Source organism: Tenrec ecaudatus, chromosome 4 (genome assembly GCF_050624435.1).
Source record: "Tenrec ecaudatus isolate mTenEca1 chromosome 4, mTenEca1.hap1, whole genome shotgun sequence".
NCBI lineage: Eukaryota > Metazoa > Chordata > Mammalia > Afrosoricida > Tenrecidae > Tenrec > Tenrec ecaudatus.
In genome coordinates, this window is record NC_134533.1 from 141,852,843 (window position 1) to 141,865,189 (window position 12,347).

The window sequence follows — 12,347 nt, forward strand, 5'->3', positions numbered from 1 at the left end:
CCTGTGGCTGTGGTCCCGCTTGGAGGGCATCATCTGCTAACAAACTGGCCTGGGATGAGATTGAGTTCTGACCTTAGTGGACGGTGTGAATGGACCATACTCTTGGTTTAATGATTATCTTAAGTTATTACCTAAAATGGATATAAGGATTTATGTCCTACAGCTGAGTGGAGAAAGAAAACGGTTTTTGGAGGGACCTGGGATAAGCCTGGCTGATTAATTTTAGAAGCCAATGTTACTGGAAACATCTCGCCAGAGGCCCCAGGTCATATGTACATAAATAAGATACAATTCAGAGTGGGAAATAGATGATTACATTTGGGTAAAACTTGACCATGCAGCTCCCACCAAACGACCCTTCCCTGGATGGGTCTGGTAAGAAGGTTGGGGAGAGACTGATAGGATTCACCTGTGAGTAGTTGTGAACAGGAGTCATTGTAATGTTTTTCTGCTGTGTATAAAATGAGTCCACTGAGAAGCAGGGAGTGTGAGCTGCTCACCAGCAGGAGCCAGGAGCGGAGTGCGTCTTTGGCCCCACCATCTGGCTTACCTCTGCCTGACCTTCAGACTTTGGTCTGGACTATGCTTACCACCCGGCCACTGGTGAGACATTTCCCTTGCACTGTTGTGAGTTTTGTGGAATTCTGCAGCAACTTGTAGAACCTAGAGATGTGAGGAATATACTTAAGGGAGGAAGTGGGAGGGGGAGATGGAGCACATCTTGTAAGAGTTGAACTTTTGGAACTTTTTCATATCCAACCTTTTGGGGCTAGTTTGGTCTTAATTCTTACAAAAGAAATTATTCGAACAATAGTAATCTTTACAGGAGCAGACAGCTTCATTTTTCTCCTGTAGAGCTTCTGGTAGATATGAACCCCCGACCTTGTGATTAGCTTTTGAACATAAACCTGACAGCACTACCAGAGCTTCTTGACCTTGATGGAGTATTTTGGAAATGTGGGTTGGAAGCAATTTTGGTGGTCATAATATTTGGGGACAAAATGGCATGTAGTGGGCCATTCTATAATGGGTCTTCTGTGTGTGTGGGGGGGTGTTCTCATTTCACACAGGTGAGTTCAGACTGCTGACCTTGCAATTAGCTTAAACTACTATGCTACTAGGGTTTCTTGCAGGAAGTAGAACAGAGCACTAAATACATCTTTAGTCCAGTTGACTGGGATGTAACATGAGAAGGTGACTCAAACCAAAGAATCAGAGCTCATGAAATATTTGATTACACTTAGACAGTCTTGTCTTTATTGTTGTTAAGTGCCCTCAAGTCAGTTCTGACTCATCGTGGCCAACAGAACAGAACACTGCTTGGTCCCGAGCCATCCTCACAATTGTAGTTTGCGTCCTGTAGCAACCGTGTCAATCCATCTTCTTGATGGTCTTCCTCCTTTTCTACATTATCAATTATAATGTCCTTTCCCAGGACTGGCCCCTCCTGTTAACAGGGCTATATTATATGAGGTGATGTTTTGTCATCCTTGATTCTAAGCATTCTGGTCATTCTTCTTCCATGACAGATTTGACAACCCATGGTACTAGTTAATTTTTTTCTCGTGTGTGTGTGTGATTGCGTGATTGCTATGAATGTATCCATCATAACATTTATGCCAATACCTCTGGTAACCACTAAGAAACTTGGGTACATACACTTAGAGGTCGCACAATAATTGTTTTTTTTCTGGTTGACAGGGAGGTAATTCAAAAGTACTGCTGCCTGGGTTCTATTTCGTACATGCACGGACTCCTCCAAAACCAAATGCTTAGTTTAAACACGTCTCTGTCATCTGATCTGTGAATGACTGCAGACAAGTTCTCTTAGTAATACACTTGTTAGGGATGCCTTTACAAAGAAAAAGAAAATGTCTAATTAAAACAGTGGCTTCAACGATATTGGTTGTCGCCAAATGATAGGCAGAGAGTTCCGCTCAGAAGGTGATGATAACTTTTTATATTCCAAAAGGGTAATCTTGATAGATTTTCTTGACATTGTAGGACACAGAATGATCATAGTGACTTATTATAAGACGTTTTAAGAAAACTGAAAATTTCTTTGGTGAGAAAAAGGCCAGGGAAGTTGTATTGAGGAATTATTTTCCTACATAATAATGCACCTGCTCATTCTTGGAGGGTAGGAAGAGCTGTCTTTTGAGAATTTCATTGGAAAACTATACTTCATTCACCTTACATTCCTGACCTTGCCCTTTAGGCTTCTTTTTGCTCCTAACCCTGCCCCCAACATTAAAAATTAACATGATTTGAATCCATAGAGGATGTCAAAACTGCTGTGGGACAAATGGAAGAGAGCAGTATTTTGAGGGAGGGGCTATAGAGATGGAATCATTGTCTTCAGAAGTATATAAACCCAGATGAATGATAGATTGAGAAATAATAGGTTCACTTTTTGTTTTTGTTTAATAAAGGTTCTATAATGTTATAGCCGTACCTTTAGACCAGGGGTCCTCAAACTTTTTGAACGGGGGGGCCAGTTCACTGTCCCTCAGACCCGTTGGAGGGCCAGACTATAGTTAAAAAAAAACTATGAACAAATTCCCATGCACACTGCACATAACTGATTTTGAAGTAAAAAAACAAATGGGGCAAAAACACCTGGCGGGCTGGATAAGTGTCCTCGGTGGACTGCATGTGGTCCACGGGGCCATAATTTGAGGACGCCTGCTTTAGACTTATCCTTGTAGTTCAGCATAATGTCTTCTGGCTCCATCCATATTAGAGGATATATATCAGGACTTCATTATTCCTAATATATACTATAATGCTATGTGTATATACCACAATTTGTTTATCCATTCATCATCTGTTGATGAACGTTTAGATTATTTCCATCTTTTGGTTATTATGAATAGTAGTGTATAAGTATCTGTGGAGTAGAATGAAATTTAAGTCATTTTAGTGAACACAATAGTTTCTCCTCACAGCAAAGCTTGTTTTCTAGATTGTGACATTATTATGGCATTTGATCGCTTCATAAGAAACTCCGGTGTGTACTTTTGCCTTCTCTTTTATTTGAGAAGTCATATAGTAGCATATGCCCAAGTGAATGTCTCTGTACGGTGTTCCATTCAAAAGTTGTGCCAATGAAAAATGTGTAGTGATTTTTAGCTACTACAGGTTGAGGTAACTTGCTTTCATGCAGCCTAACAGCCCAACCCTCACAGCCATCAAGTCAGTGATGACTTTTAGCAACCCTGCTGGACAGGGTAGAGCAGCCCCTGTGAGTTTGAGACTGCAACTCTTTACAGGGGTAGAAAGCCCTAACCTTTCTGGGAGCTGCTGGTAGTTTTGAACTGTGTGGGTAGCAGCCCAATGGAAAACTGTGCCACCAGGGCTCCCTGTGCATCATAGCAGGAGCTGTTGTTTTCCCAAACATTCACTTTGCTATTTCTTTTATAAGAAGCCAAGTCATTTGGCAGCTTATTTCTGTTCCAATTTTCTTATCAGAAAATGTGGTAACAGTGTGAACCTGTTTGTTGTAATTTATGTGAACATAATTGAGTGGTCTAGATTAAGTGAGCTGACTGGTCAAAATTCAGGCCTATGGATTGCCAAATTGGTTCTGCAGAGATTGGGGCTTTCCTAGATCCACAGGCTTCCTGAAAGATGTGTCCGAGAAGCTCTGCATTTTAGAGCTACGTTTCATAATTGAAAGAGAGGCCTACGGAGGGAGGGAGGCCCTAAGCTCTAAGACCTAATGCTGTCGTTGCTGTGTTTTTTCAGTGTACCTGCAGTTTCCTCACTGCAGTGGGAACCATTGGAAACAACTGTCCTCATTCTCTGAGATGCTGTGCTACCCCACCCCACCCCCACCTCATCCCTTTCTCTTATTGTAGAGCAATGCCTCTTCCATATGTATTTCAGATATCCAGTTAATGAACAATTGTGGACATGTGGGTCTTCAAAATGTTATGAATAAAATTTCATTATCTTTCTATTTCATTTACCATGAACTTTTTGAAGCCGTTTTGTTTACTGGTTAAGCATCACTAGGAATACATGAGAGAAACAGAATTGTGTTTAATCTTTGGTAAACTCTGCACAGGATCTCTTAAAAGTTTTGAAGAACAAGGATGCTACTTTGAGAACTAAGGTGTATCTGACTGACCTAAGCTATGGTATTGTCAGTCATATCATATACATGTGAAAGTTGGACAATGAATAAAGAAAACCATAGAAGAACTAATTATTGTGCTGGCAAAGAAAATTGAAAGTACCTTAGATTGCCAAGGGAACAAACATCTGGAAGAAGTACAGCCAGGATGCTCCTTAGAGGCAAGGATGGGAAGACATTATCTCATGTACTTTTTTACTCATGGCAGATTATCAGGAGCTCAGTCCTTGGAGAAGGATATCACACTTGGTGAAGTAGATCAATGGAAAAGAGGAAGACATCAAGGAGATCGATTGACCCAATTGCTGCAACAATGGGCTCAAACGTAATAGCAGTTGCAAGGATGGTGAAGGACTGAGCATTGCTTTGTTCTGTTGGAACCTATTTGATGGCACCTGAAAACAGCAGTGTCATCTCTGGTGTTTCCTTGGAATGGGGTGTGGAGTCTGGCTTAGAAATCCAAAGAGACTCTGATTTGCAAACCATTATAGATCAAGATGGCATGGTGTGGGGGAGATTTTATATACCTGTGTGTATTCTAATTTGACACAAAAAAGCACATTCTCATTTTAAAAAGTGAGGTAAGGCAGTTTGTATTCTTTTTTAGTCAACATTCACTACCATTCTCCCTCCCTTGATGCTACTTCCCCCTTGAACAGTAGTTTAACAGTAGTTAAAAAGAGGCGGCTCCTTTTATTTAGTCAGAAGACTGGAGCAGTGGGTGTTTGTTTTACCTTCTCAGCATCTCCTTTCATTGCCTCCACAAAGCAGAACTTTGAAAATGTCTGACATGGTGTGATCATGCCAAGGTGGAATGTATTTTTTTATTCTACTTCTTGCATTGCTCTCAATTTATCGAAGTGTTTAGTTTACACATTTCTATGAAAAAATTGGCCATGGGAAAGTCTGCTGGAATGTCTGCTTCACTCATACATGCCTTTACTTATGAGGATGGGAGATTCTTTCCTAAATCCAGCATTTGTTCACGGACTACTTAGTGAGAGTCTATTATGTGCCACTTGCTTTGTGAGGCATTGGGAATCAACCTTGAAGAACCACGACTCCTAATTTTAAGGAACTACAAGACCCTGGAGAAGGATATGTTTTATAAAGTGGAGGGGCAGCAAAGGAGAGGAAGGCCTTCAAGTAGATGGATTGACACTGTGGCTTCAACATTGGCTCACGAATAGGGACAATTGTGAGGATGGCTCAGGACCAAGCAGTGTTTCATTCTGGTGTGCATAAGGTTGCTATAGGTCAGAACCAACTCAATGGCATCTGATGAGGACTACAGATGACAAACTGTAAGTGCACTGATGGAGCCTGTCAAATATTATCAGAACGAAACGAGTCCTACTACTGCCACTGAGCCGTTTCTGACTCATAGTGAATATGCACGGCAAAGTAGAACTGATTCTTAGGGTCTCGGAGACCCTCAGAGGCAATGTCTGTATGGGAACAGACAGCTTCATCTTTCTCCCACAGGGCATCTGGTGTGTTTGAACCATTGTCCTCATGGTTAGATGCCCAAATGCCCAAACCACAGCACTACCAAGGCTTCTTGTAAAACAGTGGTTCCCAAAGGATGGTCTGGGGACTCCTAAAGGTCTTGGAGCTCTATCTTGGAAATCTGCAAGGTCAGACTATTTTCTTAATAATTAATTCATCACTGTCCATTATATTCAAATAGATTCTGATTCACAGTGGCTCCATATGTCAGAGTTGAATGCTACAGAGGGCATTCAATGTTGGATTTGTTTGTGAAGCATATCAATAGACTTTGATTATGGTTCATAAGAAAAAGACTTCATTTGCTTTTTAAACAGTGCTTCATGAGTACACGGTTCAGTTTTCCAGAATCAATATAACTATATAGCAATATAATTAAATATAGCAATATTTTAGTAGATTGAAGAATCAGAGATGATAATCCAGCTGTCTGATAGTAAGGATTTTTGCCAAAATCTTTTCTTGGAATATTTGTTCCCCTTCCCCCCTTCCCCCACTTGTTAAAAAGGCGAAAGACTGGTACGATCTGAAGAGAAACCAGAGTATGTCTGCCCCACTTGTTAAGTTAAAATATTGCTCAGCTTTAAGATCTGTAGAGATGTTTTTGGACTAAGATTTAAAGATTATTTCAGCCCTAAGTTTCAGGAGATTTTCCATCTTCCATAGTTCCAGGAGAATTTGAAATTCTGGCTGTATTCCTTTTGATCAGAATGTTTCTGTGGAATCTTTGATCCAAATGTTTAGTAATGATAAGTACCACGAAGTTCTGTTCTCATGACAAAGGAGGCAGTTGTTCATGGGGGCACTTAGCTACACATTCCATATCTTCTTCTTAGTCCTGTCTTTCCGTTCTCCTCTGTAGTTCCAGTTGATTGGAGACCAGGTGCTGTGCCTTGAGTGGCTCCATGTAAGTTTTTAAGATCCCAGGCACTGTATAGTGAATTAGAAAGTAGAACAGTAGCACTAACTACTTTACTGAGCAATTAGCTGTGATGGTCCATGAAACCATGACCCTAAACTTCCAAACCAAGGAACTAAATTTAACGAATTATTTGGTTATGCATAAGTAGCCTCAGAAATTATTCTTTGTTGTTATAGATTTATTGCACAACTTTCAGCAATTCAACTACCAGGTGTACAACTTATGGATAGTAATTAAAATAATTGTCTGTGTATCCCTACCCTTAATAAATGTGCTTTTTCTGTTAACACTGGTCTTCCCTCCCTTTCCATTTTCATCCCCATCCCATCCCTGGAAACCACTAATGTCCCCTATCTCTCTATATAACCGTCTCTTTCTTTTTAAAAATATATATACAAGGGAAGTGATATAGTATGTATCGATTTGTGATTAACTTAATTGCCTTCAACATAATTTTTCCAACTCTATACTGTAGCATGTATCAAGACTTAATTTTACCTAATGGTTAAGTAAGTAGTCTGTTGTATGTATGTACCATGTCTTCTTTATCTATTCATCCTTTAGTGAGCATGTAGACTATTTCCATTTTTGGCGCTTTGTGATTAGTGCTGCAGTGAGCATTGGTGTACACATCTCTTATTCAGTGTCTGCTGTATGTTGTTTCTAATATGCTAATATGTTTATAAAGAGCTTTGGTGTGACATTGGTTAAGTGCTTGGATGTAAATGGAGAGGTTGGCAGTTGGGACCCACAGACTGTTTTGTGCGAGAAAGATGTGACATTCTTTTTTTTTCTTTTCTTTTTTTTTTTTAATTTTAACAATTTATTGGGGCTCATACAATTCTTTTCACAGTTCATATATATACATACATCAATTGTATAAAGCACATCTGTACAGTCTTTGCCCTAATCATTTTTTTCTCTTTTCTTCTTTTACATTTTATTAGGGACTCATACAACTCTTACCACAATCCATACATATACATACATCAATTGTATAAAGCACATCCATACATTCCCTGCCCCAATCATTCTCAAGGCATTTGCTCTCCACTTAAGCCCCTTGCATCAGGTCCTCTTTTTTTTCCCCCTCCTCCCTCCCCCTTCCCCCCTCCCTCATATGCCCTTGGTAATTTATACATCGTTGTTTTGTCATATCTTGCCCTATCCGGAGTCTCCCTTCCCCCCTTCTCTGCTGTCCCTCTCCCAGGGAAGAGGTCACATGTGGATCCTTGTAATCAGTTCCCCCTTTCCAACCCACTCACCCTCCACTCTCCCAGCATCTTCCCTCACACCCTTGGTCCTGAAGGTATCATCTTGACACATAATTTACATATCATACAATTCAATAGTTCTATCATATCAATGATAATTATACAATTATTACCATATCAATTTTAGAACATTCTTCCCCACCCCCCATGGTTAAATAGCCTTTAAAATGATTAGTCAGTCATGGTGCTTCCTCCCTACTCCCCCCTTCATTTTTATTCCTGAAATCCCCTTTCCCTCCCTAACACCCATTCTGCACCCTGCATCCCCTGATGAGACATTCTGCTCCTGTAAAGATTAAACATTAAAAAAAAATTAAATCCCCAAACTAAAATATCCTGCTATCCAGTTGATTTTGACTCACAACAACCCAAAAGGACAGAGTAAAACTGTCCCGGTGGATTTCAGAGGCTGTGAATCTTTATGGGAGTAGAAAGGCTTATTTGCTGTCCTTGCACAGTTAATAGTAGCCTACTGTGTAACGCACCATGGTGTCCGTCTCTGCCTCTCTCTTTCTCTCTCTCTCACACACACATACTCACACTCCAGCCTTGGAAATCTTATTGAACAGTTTTATTCTGTTCGATAGGGTTGCTGTGAGTCAGAATTGACCTGAGTAGCAAGGTTTTTACGGCTATACTTATAAGCAACCAGTGGGATCAAACATAAGAGCAATTGTGAAGATGCCATAGGACCAGGTGGTGGGTGTGTCATTCTGTTGTACATGGAATCTATGAGTCGGAACCAACTTGATGACATCTAACTACAATTTTCTAGTACAGTTGACCCTTGAACAACATGGATTTGAACTATATGGGTCCATTTATAAATAGAGTTTTGGAAAAATGCAATGTTGCACAGATCATCTTTGTGGGTGCAGCTCGAGTCTCCATTCAATTGCTTGTTGCAGTAGAAAGTGATCTCTTGTGGTTGCCATGTGTATTTTTCATTGTGTATACCACACTGCCATATACCTTGAATAATACAATGGCACCCATATGAAGGACCACTAGTGATGTTGGAAGCGTTCCCAAGAACCAGAGAAAAGTCATGACAGTACAAGAAAAAGTTGAATTGCAATTGCGTGATATGTACCATGGATTGAGGCCTACAGCTGTGGCCATTTGTTATATCAAGATAAAAGAATCTAGCACAAGAACCATTGTGATAAGGAAATCCATGAAGCCATTGCTGCAACTATGCTAGCAAGGGTGAAAATCTTGAACTTTCCTGTGAAATATCCTTCTATCTCATACTGAAAATGGCACTTTTATGTGGATGTAGTATAATATATGTAACATACAAAAAATGAACTGTTTATTAAGGAAATCCCTTATTGGTAAGGTCAGCAGGCTGCTAGTAGTTAAGTTTTGGGGGAATCCAAAGTTGTATATCCTTTTTTTTACATTATATCAGTGTTTAAAGATCAGCTGTACTATAGAGATCTTGTTCTTAATCTGGAAATTAGATTGATAGAAAAATTCAGGTATTCATATTCCAAAAAAGGGCCAATGAGAAAAGATTAACAAATCATATGCGATAAGAAATAAACCAAACTCACTGCTATTGAGTTGATTCATAGCAACCATAAAGGACAGGATAGAACTCTCCTCGTGTGTTTCTGTGATTGTCACTCTTTAGGGCAGTAGAAAGCCCTTAAAAACTCATAATAGGGGAGCGAGGAGGGAGGGAAAATGAGCTGATCCCAAGGGCTCAAGTAGTACGAAATTGTTTTGAGAATGATGATGGCAACAAATGTACAAATGGTGTGACACAATGGATGTATGTTTAGATTGTGATAAGAGTTATACAAGCCCCCAATAAAATGATTTCTAAAAAACCTCATAATGATAAAATGCTTTGCATTTCAAGTTAATTAAAAAATTAAATATCTCAATTAAACAAGTGGGCAAGCATTTAAATAAAGGTGTCTCCAAATAATATATATAAGTGTCTAACAAGCACAAAAACTGTTGCTCACATCTCCAGGCCTTAGGGAAATGCAAAATAAAACCATAGGGAGATAAATTTCATATCACTAGTGTAGCTACAGTGAAAAGATAGACAATAACAAATATTGGATGTGGAGAAACTGGAACATATGCATTGCTGATGCAGCTTTAAAATTGTGTAGTCAGTTTGAATTAACTGGTGTTTCTCATAAAGTTAAGCATAGCACTACTGTAGCTGTGTTAGGCCAGGTTGCCCAGAGAAACAACCCAGTAGTACTCATCTTTGTGTAAGAAAGAGCTTTATATCAAGAAGTATTGATTTATCGAGAAGGCATCACAGCCCAGTCCAAAGCAAGTTCATACATATGTCTGACACTAGTCCATAAGTCCCTCTTCAGATTCACATAGCTGCATGCCAGTGATTCAGAATGGTGAACAGGGAAGCAGAAAGATCAGAAGCCAGTATGGGTGCAGTCATGTGGCTCCAAGGTCAGCTGGGTGCCAGCAGCTCTCAGAGTTGGGTGGCCCACATGGGGTGCCCTCCTGAGGTTGGCAGAGTATCAGCGGGCAGGAAGGCTGAGAGGGGCAGAGAGAGAAAGCAGTTTCCAAAAGGCTTATGACATCAAGGAGGTGTCACCAAGCTGCGACTTGATTGACAGGTTTGATTCCACCCCTAGGCAGGAGTGTCAGTCAGCATAAGGCCCAACTATCGTAATAGCTGAGGAGCTCTCATGGCATACTGGTTACAAGTTGGGGTACAATCTGCATGGTCGTCAGTTCTAAACCACTAGCAGTTCTGCTGGACAAAAACTGGACTTCCTAGTCCCTTAAATAGTTATAGTCTTGGAAATCCACAGAGGATCACTGTCAAAAGCACAGCGAGTTTCACAATAGCCAAAAACCAAATACAGAAACCTGTATACAAATATTCATAGCAGCTTTATTCATAAGAACACAAAGTGGAAATGACCCAAATGTTTATGAGCAGATGAATGGGTAAATAATAATGTGGCTTATTCATACAGTGGAATACTATTTGGTAATAAAAAGAAATGATGTTTGATACATGATACAGCATGAATACAACCTCGAAAGAAACTGGTCCCAAAAGACAACATCTTGTTTGATTCTGTTTCTATAAAATGTCCAGAGTAGGCAAGTCCATAGAGACAGAAAGTTGAATAATGATTTTTTTCTGTATAATCTTGTAATTTTTAAAAATCACTGTATTGGGGGCTCATACAACTCTTACTCCAACCCATACCTACATCCATTGTGTCAAGCACATTGGTACATTTGTTGCCCTCACAGTTCTCCAAACGTTTTTTCTTTCTACTTGAGCCCTTGGTATCAGCTCCTCATTCCTCCCCTCACGAACCCTTGATCATATATATTTCATGTCTTACACTATCTGATGTCTCCCTTCACCCACTTTTCTGTTGTCCATCCCCCATAAAAAGGGGTTATATGTAGATCATTGTGATCAGTTCCTCTTTTTCCCCCACCTTCCCCTCCCCTTCCTGGTATCTTTACTGTCATTATTGGTCCTGAGGGGTTTATCATGTTATTCCCTGTGTTTCCAGCTCTGATCTGTACCTGTGTACATCCTCTGGTCTAGCCGATTTGTAAGGTAGAATTGGGATCATGATTGTGGTTGGGAGGAGGAAGCATTAAAGAACTAGAGGAAAGTTGTATGTTTCATGGTGCTATACAGTACCTTGACTGGCTCGTCTTTTTCCCACAACCCTTCTGTAAGGGGATGTCCAGTTGCCTACAGATGGGCTTTGGGTCTCCACTCTGCACTCCCCCTCATTCACAATGATAATTTTTTTTCTTTGATGCCTAGTACTTGATCCTATGGACACCTTGTGATCACATAGGCTGGTGTGCTTCTTTCATGGAGGCTTTGTTGCTTCTCAGCTAGATGGCTGCTTGTTTATTTTCAAGTCTTTAAGACCCCAGATGCTTTATCTTTTGATAGCTGGGTACTATCAACTTTCTTCATCACGTTTGCTTGTGCACCTGCTTTGTTTTCAGCGAACTTGTCAAGAAGGTGAACATCATGGAATGCCAGTTTAGTAGAACAAGGTGTTCTTGCATTGAGGGAGTACTTGAGTAGAGACCCAATGTCCATCTGTTATCTTAACCCTAAACTTATAAATGTATGCACATAGATCTACTTCCCCATCGTATATAATTATATTTACATATGTGCATGCCTATATTTAGACCTCTATTTCCTTTTACTTTCCCCTTGTTCCACTATCATGTTCTGCCTTAATTTGGGTTACAGTAATTCCCCTCGGTTATATTGCCCTTGATCAAGCCCTACCAAGCCTCTTACGCCTTTACTCGCTATTGATTTTTGGATCACTTGTTCCTTAGTCCCTGGGGTTGTTGTCACCCACTTCCTTTCCCCTGCCTCTCCCTCTGCCATCTATCCCTCCCCGCAGGTCCCACTGTTTTTCATCCAGATTGTTTATCCCACCTATCTTAGTAGATAGACCTGCAGAGATAATATGCATAAAAAAAACAAGACAGCAAAGCAATAAAA

General features: G+C 40.2%; 1 protein-coding gene across 1 annotated transcript in view; it reads left to right on the forward strand.

The window, feature by feature from the left end:
* The window catches only part of PIK3CB (phosphatidylinositol-4,5-bisphosphate 3-kinase catalytic subunit beta), a 175,649-nt gene that overhangs the window by 30,689 nt on the left and 132,613 nt on the right, over positions 1-12,347 (forward strand). The window lies entirely within an intron of this gene.